The 7,745-nt window shown below is 39.9% G+C and overlaps 1 pseudogene; it reads left to right on the top strand.

Moving 5' to 3' along the window:
* Nucleotides 1-3,326: 3,326 nt before the first annotated feature.
* Nucleotides 3,327-4,643, top strand: LOC114025844 (annotated as a pseudogene).
* The last annotated feature ends 3,102 nt before the right edge of the window (nucleotides 4,644-7,745 follow it).

Genomic DNA, 7,745 nt, shown 5'->3' with positions numbered 1-7,745 from the left:
GCTGCTCTCAGATCTAAGTCCAGTCAGAGTCTAAATCTTGCTCCTGCACATTCTGTATCTGTCTCCTCCCAGGCAATGAGACCATACTTCAGCAATGCAGTGTGCAGTGAGTGCATTAGTCTGGGTTTCTAAAATCTATTGTGTATGACCTCTCTGATGTCTTTATGTACTATATGTGCTACCCTAATTTTCCAGGGCCCATTGCTAATGGGTAAACAAGGTTCCATGATCTTTTTGAAAACAAAGCATGATTCTAGATCCCAGTGTGCATCAGAATAAAGGGGAACTCAGATATTCTGACAGAAAAGATGGATCCATGAGAAAATTTTTTTTTCAAATTCAACAAAAGATAGAAATCAAGAGAAAACTTCATTTTTTTAGACAGCCAGGAGAGATCTTCCATTAACTTGTTCTGGACTGAAGCTGAGAACAAGAAATATATTGCCTGCCTAGTTATTAAGGGGGACTCAGTCTGGCTTAGAAGCAGAAGTAGTGTGAAACTAAGAGGAGATCATGCAAAGGGCCTTCAAATCGTAATCAGGTTCATGAAAGTTTAAAAGAGGAAAATTTAAGCTTGATGGAGGCAAAGTAAATTTCCTAATAATTAGAATTATTTCCAAGTAGAATGAATGGACTTCCAGGAAAGCTAGTGGCTTTCTTCTCACTAAAGGTTTTCAAGCTAAGACTGGGATGATGACTTGTTGAGTAGGTTAAGGGATGAATTCTTTTGGAGGTATGAGTTAAGTAAGATGGGCTTTGAGGTTCCTTCAGGGATCCAATAACATATATATATATAGCATTTTAAGGTTTGGACAACAATTTACATACATTATTTCATTCTAGAGCAGGAACAGCAATCAATTCAGCAACTCAACATATCCATATGAAAAGGATCCCTAAGAAATTTTCCACTTCTTATATTGACCATCCTTTAGCTGATGACTGCCATTCATTGTAGCCCTTGGTCATAAGACCAATAAGATGGAAGAGTAGACATTTTCTTTGATCCTTACAAACTTTCAGAACTTCCCACAAAAAGAATTACTTATAAGAAGTGAAATAATTGTGGCTGATTCCACAGACCAGATATCAAGAAGTCTAATGTAATAACAATCTAATGAATTAACAGCAGAGAGGTTAATCCTTAATATGCTCACTCAGCACCCCCTTTCATACTAGCCTCACACTATGGCAGGTTGGCACAACCTTACCTGTGGGCTTGGGTTATGAGATCCACTCAATAATTTCCTTATGGCTGGAATGTCTGTCACTATACTCTGTCCTTGTCTTCACCCCTCCATTCATTTGGTAACAGGCAATCAAATTCAACTCCACTCCAATCCCATGCTACCTTGTGGAGGAGTTGAAGGTATAGGAAAATGAAAGTTATTTTGGGTGGCATCATGTTGCCATAGCAGCACTCAGAGAACTAAAAAGCAGAGGGAATTAGGGCAAGAGGCCAGCATGTCTTTGATGGGTGGGGTGCTGGCCTGAAGGAAAGGAGTGAGGCATCCAGCTGAAGCCATTTCTATCCTCTTAGAAGTCACTGTGGGCAGGGACCAAGACTGGTGAAAAGTCAACTCTCCAAAGTGGCTTTAAGTTAAAACAGCTTTGAGTTCCATCATCTAGGACATTAGTCACCAAAAAGGAAAGGAATCAGAATCAGAATTGGGTATTAAAAGGAAAGGAATCAGAAAATGATCATTAGGAGAAGAAAAGTTAGAAAAAGACAAAAATTGTTAAGTAATTCAGAAAAATGAAAATTATTAAAAACCTTAAGTACAAACGGATACCAGAAAATATATTGAAACAGAAGGGAGGTTGGCCACTGGGACATCTGAATGAGTTCAAACATTTTTGAATATATAATATAAGACAAAGGAAATTTTTTAAATGTCTGATGAGGCAGAGAATCCCATGAACTCTTAAGAGCATGGAACCACCTAATGAATCATTCTGGAATGGTTTGAAAGTGAAATAACAGTTGTAGAATCAGAATTTATATCCTCTAGAGCAGAAATAATTAACAAAAAAGAAAAAAGCTTTAAACTCCAATGGCATACCTCACCAAAAAAACCAATCAATTAAAAAGCAAATACACAGAAGTAAAGGAAAATCTGGAAGAAGAGAAGTAAAAAGCAATATAAATATAAGGGTCATAAATTAAAAAAAATAAAAGTTTATATTACACAGAAAAGGAAGAGAAGTAATGAAGAGGAGGGAAGAGAAATTAGTTTTAGAAAAAGGTGCAGAAAATGAAAAAAATTAACAAAGAAAAAATGCTGAAGGAGAAGAGAGAAATTTTTGTTGTTGTTCAGTTATGTCCAACTCTTCATGACTACATTTGGGGTTTCCTTGGCAGAGATACTGGAGTGTTTTACCATTTCCTTCTCCAGTTTATTTTACAGATGAGGAACCTGAGGCAAACAGGGTTAAGTGACTTGCCCAGGGTCACATAGCTATTAAGTGTCTGAGCAACTCAGATTCTTATAATCTAGTCAATAGCTCATTAACACTCAGACTCCTTAAGAGTCTGCCCAATATGACAGATGTTCTAATAAACCTTGTTTTTGACTGAAAGAAGGTTTGACTGAAAGAAGGATCGAATTCTTTCTGGCAGGACCTGTGTGTTGTGATTTTGGGGTCCCAACACACCTAAACCCCTAAACCTCAACATTTTGGTGGCCTTTATGGGGAAACTGCCTAATCTCAAGTTCTTCTCCAGCCAAGACTGGAAGGTATGTAAGCCTCTCCCCTCCTTTTCTTGCTCTACAGTTGAGGTCGCTCTCTAAGCACCAAAGCTTGGAGGTGCTTATTGGGCAGACAGTTATGAGGTTATCTGGCACTTGGTCTGACCACTCAGGCTCTTGGCCCACTGGGCTGGTTTGAGTCCATGGACCTGGGTACACCTTCCACAGCATAGAGGACAAGGATGGATGCCCTATCTGGAAGTGTATGCCCAATTCTGTTAATTCTCTAGGAGCTAAGGAATTGGGGAAAACTGCAGTTGCTTTTTGGTTCCCTAAGGTTTACTTACTCTCTTCCCTCTACACCTCTGAATCTTCCTTCGTGGAGGTTACAGGGAAAAGTTAGAACAACTAAAAATATCTTGGCAGATTCTGGAGGTTTTGTGATTGATCGTTAAAGAGTTTTGAAACTCCTCCTTACAACCCTGGTCACTCCTTTCTCCCACTCCCTTCCCTTGAGTCGAGAGGGTATCTGTTAACCCCTCTCATAGGAGAAGTTCACCTTTGATTTCCCCCTCCCCTACCTGGGAAAGGAAGGAGTGGAGAGGGGCAGCAGCTACAGCATGAGCCCCACTGGCAATGGCCTTGGGTTGTAGGGTAACCTTTGCCTGGAAGCATCACCAGGTTCAGCACATCCTGTTCAAGGTAAAGAAGCCAGCCTCCCAACTTGGATCATAAGTTCATTGAAAGCAAGCACTGTTCATCTTTGCATCCCCAGCACTGAGCACATTAAGCGCATAGTAGAGCCTTAATGTTTGGCACTGTGGAACTAGGAAGACAGATAAAAATTAAATAACCCTTAACCTTAAGGAGCTCACGTTGTGGTGAAATAACACAGACACACAGTTCTGTAGAGCTTCATGTCCATCTGGATGGAGCCATTAAAGCCTGAGACCATCTTGTACTATGCCAAGAAGAGAGGAATCCCACTTCCCACCAACACAGTGGAGGAAATCCAGGACATCATTGGCATGGACAAGCCCTTAAACCTCCCTGGGTTCTTGGCCAAGTTTGACTGCTACATGCCAGCCATCATGGGTGACATCAAACAAGTGGCCTCCAAGTTTGTGGAGATGGAAGCCAAGGAAGGTGTGGTGTATGTGGAGGTGAGGTATAGCCCGCACCTGTTGACCAACTCTGAGGTGGAGCCCATTCCTTGGAATCAGGCTGAAGGAGACCTCACCCCTGATGAAGTTGTGTTTCTCGTCAACCAGGGCCTGCAAGAGGGTGAGCAAGACTTTGACGTCAAAGTCAAGTCTATTCTACACTGCATTCACCACATGCCAAACTGGTCCCCTGAGGTGGTAGAACTCTGTAAGAAATATCACCAGCAGACAGTGGTGGCCATTGACCTGGCTGGAGATGAGACCATCAAGGACAGTAGCCTCTTCCCTGGGCATGTACAAGCCTATGAGGAGGCAGTGAAAAGTGGCATTGATTGGACAGTTCATGCTGGAGAAATGGGGTCTGCTGGAGAAGTGAAGTTGTACAGTAGATAGTGGATGTTCTCCATACTGAGAGGATAGGCCATGGCTACCACACTGTGGAAAACACTACCCTGTATGATAAGTTGCAGAAGGAGAATGTGCACTTTGAGGTATGCCCCTGGTTGAGCTATCTCACAGGAGCCTGGAAACTGGACATCCCGCATGCGGTCAAGGATGATAAGGCTACTATTCACTCAACACAGATGACCCCCTCATCTTCAAGTCTACCTTTGACACAGATTACTGCATGGTAAAAACACAAATGGGATTTACTGAGGATGAGTTTATAATACTGAATATCAATGCAGCCAAGTCCAGCTTCCTTCCAGAGAATGAGAAAAAGGAGGTCCTTGACCAATGGTACAAGGCTTTTCAGATACCACAGCCAGCCTCTAATGTGTCGGAGTGATGATGCTTCCAACATGACAGAGCAAGGGAGAAAAACTCCTGATCCCATAATGCCTCAGTAGCCACCATGGATTAGGAACCGGACTCAAGCTTCCTTCCCAGTAGGGTGGAGATGCTATGATCTTGCCTATTTTCCTTCTTGGGGCAATATTGATTAGCAGATCAACTCTTTTCCCACTGTACATATAGCCAGCTGTACATTAAGATACCTCAGTGCAGAAACATTTGTCTCATATAGACTGCTCATCACCCACAAGACTCAGGGCTTTTGCTTATAAATCATTTAAAAATAACTTTGCTGAGATGACCAGCTGCCAGAGGCCAAGTCTGAAGAAGTGAGCCTGCTGGGTGCTGAGGGGGGTGGTGGTGCTCAATCAATAAACTAATCGATCCAGAAAAAAAAAAATGTCTGAATCAGATTTGAACTCAGGAAGATGAGTCTTCCTGACTCTAGGCCCAGCACTCTATCCACTGAATTACTTAGCTGCCCACAGTGGGAAATTTTACTTAATGACTAAATTGAGAAAAAAATAAGGGATGTATTTGATAATTAAAGGAAAAATGAATAAGTAAAATAATAAGTTTATTTTAAGTTATATATATATATGTATATATACAAATATATGTTAATAAGTTTAAAACTCTAAAATTAGGGAAAGGGATGATGTGGAGGAATGAGATCTGGAGTGTAAGAAAATAAAGGCTATGAGAATAGGGTTGTCTTAAAGTACATGAAATAAAACTGAAGAGACAAAGAACTGTCTTTAAAAAGGAAGAGGAACCAAAAAAAAACCTAATTCAGAAAGAAAATAAGAAAAACAAATGGAGGAAAATGTAAACCTAGCTCTCATAACTTGAAATTTGAATGGAATCAATAATCCAATAAGATGAAGAGAGTGACAAATTGTATGAAGAAATAAGAACCTCACCATCTGTTGCTTGTGAGAAACATATCTAAAATACAAAGACATACATAGTATAAAAATGAGGAACTTGAACAAAATTTATTATGCATCAGCTTAATTTAAAAAAAAATTAGGGAATTGCAATCATACCATCCAGTCAAAGTGAAAACAAAAAATTCCGGCATCATGTTAGTCCCCTTCTTCCATCTTCCTATTCTTGACAGTTGTCCTATTTCTTTGCAGTTTACCTCAGTCTCCCGCTTTATTTAACTCCCAACCTGTGTTTATATTTTGTAATCTCATATCCAGGTGTATGCTGGAGACAGCTCCTGAGAGCTCATTGTTAAATTTTCAATGTGAGCTCTTATTCCCCAGGAATTGGCTACAAATCAGGACTTAATTTTTAGTTTCATTGATTATTTAGCTTTAAGAAAGTGATGGAGAAAACGTGAATAATGCAGATTAAATGTAAAAGTGTGTCGTGGGTACATTTTTTCAGAGATCCGGTTGTTAAACATTTGGTAGCACACCCCTGAATATCACCTTACCACCTAAAAGTAGTTTAAAGGCATGCTAGAAAAATTGAGCCATCAGAATGACTTAATCTCATAAAAGACAAAAGGAAAGGCTTCATTCCCAAAATAGCAAATGATAAGCTCTAGATCTAAATTCTAATGTTTGGCAGGAAGGCAGAAAATGTGATATGGCCACATAGTGCATGATCTTAGAGTGCTTCTAGGATCCTGTAGTGCTCCATATGGGAATGGAATAGATGGAATGAATGCAAACTCCTTGAGCCCAGGAGCTGGTTTGTTTTTCTTACTCTCAAAGCGTCTGGCACATAACAGATACGTTAAAATATCTGTTGACTGAAAAAGATGGCAAACATATAAGGAATCAGCTGCTGCTGTCCTTACCTCTGTATATCTTTGTTCCCATCTTTCCTTGAACACATTTACCCCAATCAAATCAATCCAGGACCATTGTTAGAATACAGCAGTCTAAAAAACCCTTAGTGACCTCCAAGACTATATTATTCTTACTTCCTTGATTTCTACACAGATAGACCCCACTTGATATTATCCATACTGTGATGGTATTAGCTAGGTAGCCTCATTAAATAGAAAAATTTCTACTGTCCTTTAAGTTCAAGGGAGTTTTGATACATTATGGAATAAATACGTGGGCAGGAATCAAGCAAGAATCTGCCTGTAGTTAGGTTAACTTGTCCAAAGCAGGAGAGAATTTGATTAAGTAACATTTTTTCACTTGGTGCTGAGGGACATTAAATGCCATATTATTCAAATAAAGCAGGACATGTGGAAGTATAAAAGAAAACAGCATGTTTTCTATATGTGCTGATCTGGTGAAGAATTTTCAGAATAGCTGACAAAATTTCCTCTGTTTTTAAAAACACTCCACCAGTGACCATAGGTAAAGTATCATGCTCTCTGGGAATGCTACAAATAGCCCATTGCTTCACTGATATAGGAACAGTGAATGCAGAAGGTGAGCTTTGTCTTTTTGCCACCCTGAGTTCTGCAACAGGATTCACTGTTACACTACCACATTGAGATGTTTAATTTAGAAAAAATGGAGTCCGGATGTTCATTCTTCTGGTCATTTTAGTTCACTGTTTTACTCGATTCAGAAATCAAGACAACCAGTGATATAAGCACTCTGGTTAATAGTCAGCATGCTAATATTAACACAACCCACCTACTGACCTTCTCAGCTCTTCTCTTACATAGGCACGTCATGAAATAACAGCCTACTTGTAACATAACTTGTAGGAATATGTGTGTGTGTGTGTGTGTGTGTGTGTGTGTGTTTTAGCTGGTCACACCTCAGTGGCTTTTGCATATTGGTGGTGTGATGCTTCCCACCAGTTTCTGGGTCCTAGCTGGCTACCCTGGAACACTGCCCAGCCTTGCCTGTCGAGACGTGTCTGTCATTTTTGACTGGGTGTGATTTTATCAGCCCAGTGACTTGTCAGGTCCCAAAGAAATTAAAAAAAGAAAAGTCCAGATGGTGACATTTGTGGTGAAAAAGAAAAGTGTCTTTTTCAGTCAAGCTGCTTTCCAATTATTTAAATGTGTACAGATTATTTATTTATTTATTTACCATTCACTTCTTATGAAGGAAAAAGTTCTTGGATTATAAAGGTTTTTACCATCAGGTTCCTGGTATGGACTTCA

The sequence above is a fragment of the Vombatus ursinus genome, unplaced genomic scaffold (assembly GCF_900497805.2).
Source record: "Vombatus ursinus unplaced genomic scaffold, bare-nosed wombat genome assembly UNPS02014832.1, whole genome shotgun sequence".
NCBI classification, from domain to species: domain Eukaryota; kingdom Metazoa; phylum Chordata; class Mammalia; order Diprotodontia; family Vombatidae; genus Vombatus; species Vombatus ursinus.
The sequence above is the reverse complement of the archived record's forward strand: the minus strand, read 5'-3'. Positions and strand labels throughout refer to the sequence as shown.